Source organism: Bos indicus, chromosome 6 (genome assembly GCF_029378745.1).
Source record: "Bos indicus isolate NIAB-ARS_2022 breed Sahiwal x Tharparkar chromosome 6, NIAB-ARS_B.indTharparkar_mat_pri_1.0, whole genome shotgun sequence".
NCBI classification, from domain to species: domain Eukaryota; kingdom Metazoa; phylum Chordata; class Mammalia; order Artiodactyla; family Bovidae; genus Bos; species Bos indicus.
This window is the reverse complement of record NC_091765.1, coordinates 33,469,770-33,482,746: the sequence shown is the minus strand read 5'-3', so window position 1 is coordinate 33,482,746 and position 12,977 is coordinate 33,469,770.

Here is a 12,977-nt window from a genome sequence, read left to right as displayed (position 1 = left end):
AACTGGATACATGGGAGAAAAGTTCTTTCAAAGGAAGGAAAGAACCTTTGCTAAAAATTAAGGATCTGGTACTCTGAAGAACAGTAAACTGACAAGCATGGCTGCGGCCAAGTAAATAAAGAGTGGTATAGGAGATGAAGTCAAAGAGGAAACTGAGGTGAGACCACGTAGAGCTTTGTCAATGTTTAGAAGGGCTTTTTATGTGATTCAAATGTGTAGGCACTCAACTGATGATCTCTGAGCAGAGAGTGTGATAATTTTATCATTCTTTTCCTTAAAATGATTTCTCCAGCAGATTCTCCAAAAACAGACTATAGAGAGTATATAGAAGAGATAAATTATAAGGTTACAGAAAAAGGATCCAGTCAAGAGATAAATTTGGCACAGGTGATGATGGATTTCAATTTAAGTCTGAATTTGGCAATAAGGAGTTCATGATCTGAGCCACAGTCAGTTCCCAGTCTTGTTTTTAGTGACTGTATAGAGCTTCTCCAAGGCCAAATTTGCCTGTTACTCCAGGTATTTCTTGACTTCCTGCTTTTGCATTTCACTCCCCTATAATGAAATGGACATCTCTTTAGGGTGTTAGTTCTAGATGGTCTTGCAGGTCTTCATAGAACCATTTAACTTCAGCTTCTTCAGCATTACTGGTTGGGGCATAGACTTGGATTACTGTGATACTGAACAGTTTGCCTTGGAAAAGAGCAGAGATCATCCTGTTGTTTTTTGAGATTGCATGCAAGAACTGCATTTTGGACTATTTTATTGACTATGAGGGCTATTCCACTTCTTCTATGGGATCCTTGCCCACAGTAGTAGATATAATGGTCATCCGAGTTAAATTTGCCCATTCCAGTCCATTTTAGTTCACCAATTCCTAAAATGTCAATGTTCACTCTTGCCATCTCCTATTTGACCACTTCCAATTTGCCTTGATTCATGGACCTAACATTCCAGGTTCCTATGCAATATTGTTCATTACCACATTGGACTTTTACTTCCATCACCAGTCACATCAACAGCTGGGCACTGTTTTTGCTTTTGGATGTGTCTTCATTGTGGACTTATTTCTCCACTCTTCTCCAGTAGCATATTGGGCACCTACCAATCTGGGGAGTTGATCTTTCTGGGTCCTATCTTTTTGCCTTTTCATACTGTTCATGGGGTTCTCAAGGCAAGAATACTGAAGTGGTTTGTCATTCCCTTCTCCAGTGGACCACATTTTGTCAGAACACTTCACCATGACCTGTCTGTCTTGGGTGGCCCTACAGGGCATGGCTCAGAGTTCCACTGAGTTAGACAAGGCTGTGGCCCATGTGATCAGTTTGATTAATTTTCTGTGATTGTGGTTTTTATTTTTTCATTTCTCTGACTGATAAGAATAAGAGGCTCATGGAAGCTTCCTGATTGGAGAGACTGACTGCTGGGAAACTGGGTGTTATTCTGATTGGCATGACCATGTTCAGTAAATCTTTAATCCAATTTTCTATGATGGGCGAGGCTGTGTCCCCTCCCTGTTGTTTGACCTGAGACCAAACTATGGCGGAGGTAATGAAGAAAATGGTGACCACCTTCAAAAGGTCCTATGGATACACTGCCACACTCATTGCCACTGACCCTGCAACAGGCCACTGCCAACCCACAACTCCAGCAGAGACTCCTGGACTCTCACAGGCAAGTCTGAGTCAATCTCTTGTGGGGTCACTGCTCCTTTCTCCTGGGTCCTGGTGGGTATAAGGTTTTGATTGTGCCCTCCAAGAGTCTGTTTTCCCAGTCTTGTATAAGTTCTGGCAGCTCTATGGTGGGGTTAAGGAGGTCACACCCAGGTCTGCTGTACCCAGAGCCCCTACCCCTGGGGCAGGCCACTGCTGACCTGTGCCTCTGCAGGAGACACTTAAACACTCAAAGGCAGGTCTGGCCCAGTCTCTGTGGGGTTTCCTGGTGTACCCAGGGTTTTGTTTGAGCTCTCCAAGCATCTTTGGAGGATATGGGGTTTGATTACATAGATGGGGAATAAATGAAAATAGTGCGAGAATTTATTTTGGGGGCTTCAAAATCACTGCAGATGGTGATTGCAGCCATGATTTTAAAAGACACTTGCTCCTTGGAAGAAAAGCTATGACCAAACTAGACAGCATATTAAAAAGCAGAGACATTACTTTGCCAAAAAGGTCTGCCTAGTCAAAGCTATGGTTTTTCCAGTAGTCATGTATGAATGTGAGAGTTGGACTATAATGAAAGCTGAACACCAAATAATTGATGCTTTTGAACTGTGGTGTTGGAGAAGACTCATGAGAGTCCCTTGGACTGCAAGGAGATCAAACCAGTCCATCCTAAAGGAAACCAGTCCTGAATATTTATTGGAAGGACTGATGCTGAGCTGAAACTCCAATACTTTGGCCACCTGATGTGAAGAACGGACTCATTGGAAAGGACCCCAGAATTGTTGAAAAAAAAAAAGGCCACAACCACAACAATCCCCCTTATCAAAACTGTTGTTCTCAAGTATTTTCTTCTTTGAAATCTCCATAACTATTTCAGGATGCTGTCTCTATAACAAGATCTTGCTACAAATGTTACTAAGAAAGCAACACTTTTTCAATATTTGGATTTTTTTTTCCCTGTCCCACCCCCTTAAGCCATAGACACTTTTGTCTGGTATTTAGACTTCCGAAATTTCTAACATCACAGGAAGTTCTATTGTATAAGGCTGGTGACAAATATTTTGTTTTACACAACAAAGGTAACTAAAGTTCTTGCTTACAACATCTGTGTGCTTGGGACTGCCACACAAACAAGCTGATGATTGGTGTTTGAGACTTGTAACTGTAGCTCTACATCTGGAATCAAATTCTGTAAAACTTTCTTATAATTACAAATCATGCTACAATATAAAACTAAAAGTAGATTTTAAAGTTATATGTTTATTTCTAGAACAATAACAAATGAAAATACTCCAGAGATAGAGGACTAGTCTTCCATTTTATTGTTCTGTCATCCCTTAAGATGCTGCCTTTGCTCACATGCCCAAGGAGATTCTTTAGCAAGATATTTCAACCAGTCAAAATTGGGAAAATAAAAGAGCACCCATGTGTTCTTTAGGAGCATAATTTAAAAGCTGCATTTTACCTCATGTTCGATTGGCCTAGACTTCATTGCATGGCTGCTCAAGGCATTTGGATGTGTCTATAAAGTGTGTCTTTTTTATTGGTAGATAGTTGTCCCTGAATTTTAAGGCCATATTACTACATTTTTTTTAAACACAGAGTAGATATTAGATCCCATCTAGGCATTGATTGGAGAAGGCAATGGCAACCCACTCCAGTACTCTTTCCTGGAAAATCCCATGGACGGAGGAGCCTGGTGGGCTGCAGTCCATGGGGTCACTAAGAGTCAGACACAACTGAGCAACTTCACTTTCACTTTTCACTTTCATGCATTGGAGAAGGAAATGGCAACCCACTCCATCGTTCTTGCCTGGAGAATCCCAGGGACGGTGGAGCCTGGTGGGCTGCCATCTATGAGGTCACATAGGGTCGGACACGACTGAAGCGACTTAGCAGCAGCAGCAGCAGCAGGCATTGATACTCAGTTTCAAAATCACTTTTTTATCTTTGTTTTTTTAAGATAGTATATGGGAAAAAACAATCAAATAAAATTGTATTGTAACTTCAGGTTTAAGAGTGCAGGCCAAAATTCCTTAGGTTCTTAAACCCATCTTTCCCACTTGTACACTGTATGATATTGATGGAATTATGGAATTATTTGTTTCATTTTCTTTATCTAGAAAATGAAAGTGACTTTTTTTTCTCCATTGGTTTGTGAGAGACTTAAATAATATAAAAATCTAAGGTGCACAGAACCAAATGTAGAGCCTTTCAGGACCTCCAGAGACACAGAGGAAATTGTCTTTTGCCTGGTCACCTGCTGAAAATCCCTGATGCTGGGAAAGATTGAAAGGAGGAGGAGAAGGGGGGACAGAGGATGAGATGGTTGGAGGGCATCACCGACTCAATGGACATGAGTTTGAGTAAACTCCAGGAGTTGGTGATGGGCAGGGAAGCCTGGAGTGCTGCAGTCTGTGGGGTTGCAAAGAATCAGACTGAGTGCCTGAACTGAACTACTGACAAGGCTTTTCACTGACTATGGCTAGGATGTCCTGGAGCCCAGTTACAGGGCTTTTCAACATCTACACTGATCAAATTTAGTGGGCTGACCATCTTATAAGGGGAATTTATCCATTTCAATTTAATAAACACTGCTGCTGCTGCTAAATCACTTCAGTCGTGTCTGACTCTGTGCAACCCCATAGACGGCAGCCCACCAGGCTCCCCCATCCCTGGTATTCTCCAGGCAAGAACACTGGAGTGGGTTGCCATTTCCTTTTCCAATGCATGAAAGTGAAAAAGTGAAAGTGAAGTTGCTCAGTCATGTCCAACCCTCAGAGACCCCATGGAGTGCAGCCCACCAGGCTCCTCCATCCATGGGAGTTTCCAGGCAAAAGTACTGGAGAGGGGTGCCATTGCACTATATTTTTTAAATACCACTATCATATTGTTAAGTCATAAGGGATTTGATTTAGGTCATACCTGAATGGTCTAGTGGTTTTCCCCATTTTCTTCACATAAGTCTGAATTTGGCAATAAGGAATTCATGATACAATGAATAAAGGCAATAAGGAGTTGACTATACAGTGGAAATGAGAATAGATTTAAGGGACTAGATCTGATAGAGTGCCTGATGAACTATGAATGGAGGTTTGTGACATTGTACAGGAGATAGGAATCAAGACCATCCCCAAGAAAAAGCAATGCAAAAATGCAAAATGGCTGTCTGAGCAGGCCTTACAAATAGCTGTGAAAAGAAGAGAAAAGAAAAGCAAAGGATAAAAGGAAAGATATACCCATTTGAATGTAGAGTTCCAAAGAATTCCAAGGAGAGATAAGAAAGCCTTCCTCAGTGATCAGTACAAAGAAAAATAGAGGGAAACAATAGACTGGGAAGTCTCTTCAAGAGGCTTTCTGAAAAGCTCTCTTCAAGAAAATTAGAGATACAAGGGAACACTGCATGCAACAATGGGCTCAATAAAGGACAGAAATATCATGGACCTAAGAAAAGCAGAAGATATTAAGAAGAGGTGGCAAGAATACACAGAACTGTACAAAAAAGATCTTTGGGACCCAGATAATCACAATGGTGTGAACACTCACACAAACCTAAAGTCTGAGATCCTGGAATGTGAAGTCAAGTGGGCCTTAAAAGCATCATTACGAACAGAGCTAGTGGAGGTGATGGAATTCCAGTTGAGCTATTTTAAATCCTGGAAGATGATGCTGTGAAAGTGCTGCACTCAATATGCCAGCAAATTTGGAAAACTCAGCAGTGGCCACAGGACTGTAAAAGGTCAGTTTTCATTCCAATCCCAAAGAAAGGCAATGCCAAAGAATGCTCAAACTACCACACAATTGCACTCATCTCACATGCTAGTAAAGTAATGCTCAAAATTCTCCAAGCCAGGCTTCAGCAATATGTGAACCGTGAACTTCCAGATGTTCAAGGTGGATTTAGAAAAGGCAGAGGAACAAGAGATCAAATTGCCAATATCTGCTGGATCATCAAAAAAACAAGAGAATTCCAGAAAAACATCTATATCTGCTTTATTGACTATGCCAAAGCCTTTGTGTGGATCACAATAAACTGTGGAAAATTCTGAAAAGATGGGAATACCCCACCTGACCTGCCTCTTAAGAAACGTGTAGGCAGGTCAGGAAGCAACAGTTAGAACTGGACATGGGACAACAGACTGGTTCCAAATAGGAAAAGGAGTATGTCAAGGCTGTATATTTTCACCCTGCTTATTTAACTTATATGCAGAATACATCATTAGAAATGCTGGGCTGGAGGAAGCAGAAGCTGGAATCAAGATTGCTGGGAGAATTATCAATGATCTCAGATATGCAGATGACAGCACCCTTATGGCAGAGAGTGAAGAAGAACTAAAGAGCCTCTTGATGAAAGGGAAAGAGGATAGTGAAAAAGTTGGCTTAAAGCTCAACATTCAGAAAACGAAGATCATGGCATCCAGGCCCATCACTTCATGGCAAATAGATGGGGAAACAGTAGAAACAGTGGGTGACTTTATTTTTCTGGGCTCCAAAATCACTGCAGATGGAGAGTGCAGCCAGGAAATTAAAAGACGTTTGCTCCTTGGAAGGAAAGTTATGACTAACCTAGATAGCATATTAAAAAGCAGAGACATTACTTTGCCAACAAAAGTCCATCTAGTCAAAGCTATGGTTTTTCCAGTGGTCATGTATGGATGTAAGAGTTGGACTATAAAGAAAGCTGAGTGCCAAAGAATTGATGCTTTTGAACTGTGGTGTTGGAGAAGACTCTTGAGAGTCCCTTGGACTGCAAGGAGATCAAACCAGTTCATCCTAAAGGAGATCAGTCCTGGGTGTTCATTGGAGGGACTAATGTTAAAGCTGAAACTCCAGTACTTTGGCCACCTACTGCCAAGAGTTGACTCACTGGAAAAGACCCTGATGCTGGGAGGGATTGGAGGCAGGAGAAGGGACCAAGAGAGGATGAGATGGTTGGATGGTACCACCAACTCAATGGGCATGGGTTTGGGTGGACTCCAGCAATTGATGATGGACAGGGAGGCCTGGCATGCTGCAGTTTATAGGGTCACAAAGAGTCGGACACAACAGAGTGACTGAACTGAACTGAACTGATAATGTTGTTTTCTGTTTGTTATCTATTATCCTTTCGTTTACAGAGTTATTTTCTCCCCCTAGTGTTTTCGAAGCTGTACCTTTGTTTATTTGTATATTGGCTTAGTAGATAATCTTAAATGTTCAGAAAAGTGAAAATGTTAGTCACTCAGTCACATTCAACTCTCTGTGACTCCATGGGCTATAGCCCGCTAGGCTTCTCTGTCCATGGGATTCTCCAGGCAAGAATACTAGGGTAGGTTGCCATGTCCTTCTCCAGGTGATCTTCCTAACCCAGGGATTGAACTCGGGTCTCCTGCATTGCAGGTGGAGTCTTTACCACCTGAGACACCAGGGAAGCCCAAATGTGAATACCTATATTTAAACTTCTCTTTAATATCACAATAAGAAGCAGTGTCTACAGTGCCTTCACCCAGAATACAGACAGGACTCATACCAGGTTAGAATATGTTTGTTTCCTATTAGCTAGAATTCAATTCTAATTCCCAGTTTTCACCAATTTTGTTATTTTACCTTCTTTCTAAGAATAATTCCTTAATTATATTAAGCTTCATAAATACTCTTCAGTATTCAGGACGGACTATATGCTTACTGATATCTTTTCTTGTGTTGGTTTTTTGTGTGAGCATGTGTATGTATATCTATATTTTAAATTGTTCTTTCACAACATGTAAATACAGCTTTGAATGCTAAACAGTCTGAGGCCTTGAATGAATCAGTCTTTATTTTGACTTCACACTTAAAATGATCATTTTGCTAGACACAGAATCCCAGGTTCAAAAAGAATATTTTCTCAGAAATTTTAGGTCATTCTTGACCCAGTATTTGAAGAGAATCTAATGCTTTTTTCTTTGCTGGTAGTCTTTCTGTTTTCACCTGGAGATTTTTTTCCCATTTGCCCCAGACCTTCTAAAATTTATCAGATGTTTCTAGGTATAGTTTTTTTTTTTTTTAATTCACTCTGATTACTCATTTATTTCAGAGACTTAGAAAGACCTGCTCATTTTCAGGAACTCAACTCCACAATCAAGGGTGGGGAGAGGAGGGTATGGTGGGAAAAGAATGAGTTGTTGTTCAGTCACTAAATCATGTCTGACTCTTTGCGACCCTGTAGACTGCAGTGTGCCAGGTACCTCTGTTCTCCACTATCTCCCAGAGTTTGCTCAAATTCCTGTCCATTGGGTTGGTCATGCTATCTAACCATCTGATCCTCTGCTGTCCACTTCTCCTTTTGCCTTCAATCTTTCCCAGCATCAGGGTCTTTTCCAATGAGTCAGCTCATCACATCAGGTGGCCATAGTATTGGAGCTTCAGCAACAGTCCTGCCAATGAATATTCAGGGTTGATTTCCTTTAGGATTGACTGGTTTTATCTCCTTGCGGACCAAGGCACTGTCAAGAGTCTTCTACAGCACCAAATTTTGAAGGCATCAATTCTTCAGCATTCAGCCTTCTTTATAGTCCATCTCTCACATCTGTATATGACCACTGGAAAAACCATAGCTTTGACTAGGCAGATCTTTGTCAGCAAAGTAACATCTCTGCTTTTTAAAACGTTGTCTAGGTTTGTCATAGCTTTTCTTCCAAGGAGAAAGCGTCTTTTAATTTCATGGCTGTAGTCACCATCTGCAGTGATTTTGGAGCCCAAGGAAGTAAAGTCTCTCACTTTTTCATTGTTTCTGCATCTATTTGCCATGAAGTGGTGGAACCAGATGCCATGATCTTAGTTTTTTTAATGTTGAGTTTCAAGCCAGCTCTTTCACTCTCCTCTTTCACCCTCATCAAGAAGCTCTTTAGTTCCTCTTCTTTTTCTGCCATCAGTGAGATATCATCTGCATATCTAGAGGTTGTTGATATTTCTCTCAGCACTCTTGAATCCAGCTTGTGATATATCCTGCCCGGCATTTCACAAGGTGTGCTCTGCATATAAGTTAAAGTTTTTATACATTTATTCTTCATGGACAATTCTTTCAATTTAAAATGTGAATAGAAATTTTTTTGTATTATTGCTTTGTAGAGATTCTATAACAGGAATATGATAACACCACAGTCTATCATCAATGCATATAACTTTTTACTCTGTCTTTAAGCCTGTTTTGGTTTGTTTCACAATACAGTGTAGAAGATCCTTGATATTCCAACACAATTTAATGTTTAATAACACTAAAATTTTGTCTACTGCATTATTACTGTAGTTGCCTCATTTCTAATGAGGCAGAGAACTGTATCTCTTGATAGCTAAACTGCACTCTGTTTTTTCTTTATAAATCTAGTATATTTAAGATTTTTTTTGGTAATAACTGCATTCCAGTTCACAAATTCCTTGCAATTTAATATTTTCTGTTTTATGTGTGTCATAGTTAAATTTTTCATCATTCATGGTTCTGTCTCCATATTTTTAGATGAAGGAATAAGGTGTTCAGTATCAGATCAAAAAAGCAAGAGAGTTCCAGAAAAACATCTATTTCTGCTTTAGTGACTATGCCAAAGCCTTTGACTGTGCAATCACAATAAACTGTGGAGAATTCTGAAAGAGATGGGAATACCAGACCACCTGACCTGCCTCTTGAGAAACCTGTATGCAGTTCAGAAAGCAACAGTTAGAACTGGACATGGAACAACAGACTGGTTCCAAATAGGAAAAGGAGTACATCCAGGCTGTATATTGTCTCCCTGCTTATTTAACTTACATGCAGAATATATCATGAGAAACGCTGGGCTGGAGGAAACACAAGCTGGAATCAAGATTGCTGGGAGAAACATCAATAGCCTCAGATATGTAGATGACACCACTCTTATGGCAGAAAGTGAAGAGGAACTAAAAAGCCTCTCATTGAAAGTGAAAGAGGAGAGTGAAAAAGTTGGCTTACAGATCAACATTCAGAAAACTAAAATCATGGCATTCGGTCCCATCACTTCATGGCAAATAGATGGAGAAACAGTAGCTGACTTTATTTTGGGGGGCTCCAAAATCACAGCAGATGGTGACTACAGCCATGAAATTAAAAGACGCTTACTCCTTGGAAGGAAAGTTATGACCAACCTAGATAGCATATTAAAAAAGCAGAGATATTACTTTGTCAACAAAGGTCCATCTAGTCAAGGCTATGGTTTTTCCAGTAGTCATGTATGGATGTGAGAGTTGGACTATAAAGAAAGCTGAGTGCCAAAGAATTGATGTTTTTGAACTGTGGTGTTGGAGAAGACCCTTGAGAGTCCCTTGGACTGCAAGGAGATCCAACCAGTCTATCCTAAAGGAGATCAGTCCTGAGTGTTCATTGGAAGGACTGATGTTGAAGCTGAAACTCTAATACTTCGGTCACCTGATGTGAAGAACAGACTCATTGGAAAAGACCCTGGTGCTGGGAAAGATTGAAGGCAGGAGGAGAAGGGGACTACAGAGGATGAGATGGTTAGATGGCATCACCGACTCAATGCACGTGAGTTTGAGTAAACTCCGGGAGTTGGTGATGGACAGGGAGGCCTACTGTACTACAGTTCATGGGGTCACAAAGGGTTGGACATGACTGAGCCACTGTACTGAACTGACTGATAAGATTTAAAACGATATACAAGGTAATATCATTTTTCTTGGTGAAAACAGTAATACTCAAATATTTAACAGTTAGTAAATTAATATTAATAGGTCTATAAATAAATATATATAAAAGTTAATAAATAAGCATTTAATTTTCTAAATAATCTATATATGACAAAATGTGTCACAGTTAATAAATTTGTTTATATCATGATCTATTATGGACATTTAAATACATGTTTCAAATTAAAAAAAGTAAAATCAATCAATTTTTATAGGTTAGAGTCAATTTTCTTTGAATAGTGTGGGTGTTTGTTTGTGTGAATAGAGAGCTAACTAGTGCTTTTATGCAATTATTTGACAACAGAGTATATTAAGTTCTTCCTAAAATTTCCCCATTAAATGGAAGATTATTAGGTTATTTGTATCATCAAAAGCTAAAGAATTTTTCTTACCATTAAGGTACCAAATCAACTTTCATTTCCACTTAATTTAACAGCAACTACGGGAGTCAGCAAAAACAAGACCAGGAGCTGACTGTGGCTCAGACCATGAACTCCTTATTGCCAAGTTCAGACTTAAATTGAAGAAAGTAGGGAAAACCATTAGACCATTCAGGTATGACCTAAATCAAATCCCTTATGATTATACAGTGGAAGTGAGAAATAGATTTAAGGGCCTAAATCTGATAGATAGAGTGACTGATGAACTATGGAATGAGGTTTGTGACATTGTACAGGAGACAGGGATCAAGACCATCCCCATGGAAAAGAAATGCAAAAAAGCAAAATGGCTGTCTGGGGAGGCCTTACAAATAGCTGAGGAAAGAAGAGAAGCAAAAAGCAAAGGAGAAAAGGAAAGATACAAACATCTGAATGCAGAGTTCCAAAGAATAGCAAGAAGAGATAAGAAAGCCTTCTTCAGCGATCAATGCAAAGAAATAGAGGAAAACAACAGAATGGGAAAGACTAGGGATCTCTTCAAGAAAATCAGAGATACCAAAGGAACATTTCATGCAAAGATGGGCTCGATAAAGGACAGAAATGGTATGGACCTAACAGAAGCAGAAGATATTAAGAAGAGATGGCAAGAATACACAGAAGAACTGTACAAAAATGATCTTCATGACCCAGATAATCACGATGGTGTGATCACTGACCTAGAGCCAGACATCCTGGAATGTGAAGTCAAGTTGGCCTTAGAAAGCATCACTACAAACAAAGCTATTGGAGGTGATGGAATTCCAGTTGAGCTATTCCAAATCCTGAAAGATGATGCTGTGAAAGTGCTGCACTCAATATGCCAGCAAATTTGGAAAACTCAGCAGTGGCCACAGGACTGGTAAAGGTCAGTTTTCATTCCAATCCAAAAGAAAGGCAATGCCAAAGAATGCTCAAAGTACCGCACAATTGCACTCATCTCACACGCTAGTAAAGTAATGCTCAAATTCTCCAAGCCAGGCTTCAGCAATATGTGAACTGTGAACTTCCTGATGTTCACTGATTTTAGAAAAGGCAGAGGAACCAGAGATCAAATAGCCAACATCCACCGGATCATGGAAAAAGCAAGAGAGTTCCAGAAAAACATCTATTTCTGCTTTATTGACTATGCCAAAGCCTTTGTATGGATCACAATAAACTGTGGAAAATTCTGAAAGAGATGGGAATACCAGACCACCTGATCTGCCTCTTGAGAAATTTGTATGCAGGTCAGGAAGCAACAGTTAGAACTGGACATGGAACAACAGACTGGTTCCACATAGGAAAAGGAGTTTGTCAAGGCTGTATATTGTCACCCAGTTTATTTAACTTATATGCAGAGTACATCATGAGAAACGCTGGACTGGAAGAAACACAAGCTGGAATCAAGATTGCCTGGAGAAATATCAATAACCTCAGATATGCAGATGACACCACCCTTAAGGCAGAAAGTGAAGAGGAACTAAAAAGCCTCTTGATGAAAGTGAAAGTGGAGAGTGAAAAAGTTGGCTTAAGCTCAACATTTAGAAAACGAAGATCATGGCATCCAGTCCCATCACTTCATGGGAAATAGATGGGGAAACAGTGGAAACAGTGTCAGACTTTATTTTGGGGGGCTCCAAAATCACTACAGATGGTGACTGCAGCCATGAAATTAAAAGACGCTTACTCCTTGGAAGGAAAGTTATGACCAACCTAGATAGCATATTCAAAACCAGAGACATTACTTTGCCAACAAAGGTCCGTCTAGTCAAGGCGATGGTTTTTCTAGTGGTCATGTATGGATGCGAGTGTTGGACTGTGAAGAAAACTGAGTGCCGAAGAATTGATGCTTTTGAACGTGGTGTTGGAGAAGACTCTTGAGAGACCCAGCCAGTCCATTCTGAAGGAGATCAGCCCTGGGATTTCTTTGGAAGAAATGATGCTAAAGGTGAAACTCCAGTACTTTGGCCACCTCATGTGAAATATTGACTCATTGGAAAAGACTCTGATGCTGGGAGGGACTGGTGGCAGGAGGAAAAGGGGACGACAGAGGATGAGATGGCTGGATGGCATCACTGACTCAATGGACGTGAGTCTGGGTGTACTCCGGGAGTTGGTGATGGACAGGGAGGCCTGGCGTGCTGTGATTCATGGGGTCTCAAAGAGTCACACACGACTGAGCGACTGATCTGATCTGTTCTGTAATTATTTTAATGTTCAACATCTCTATTATTGAAAGAGT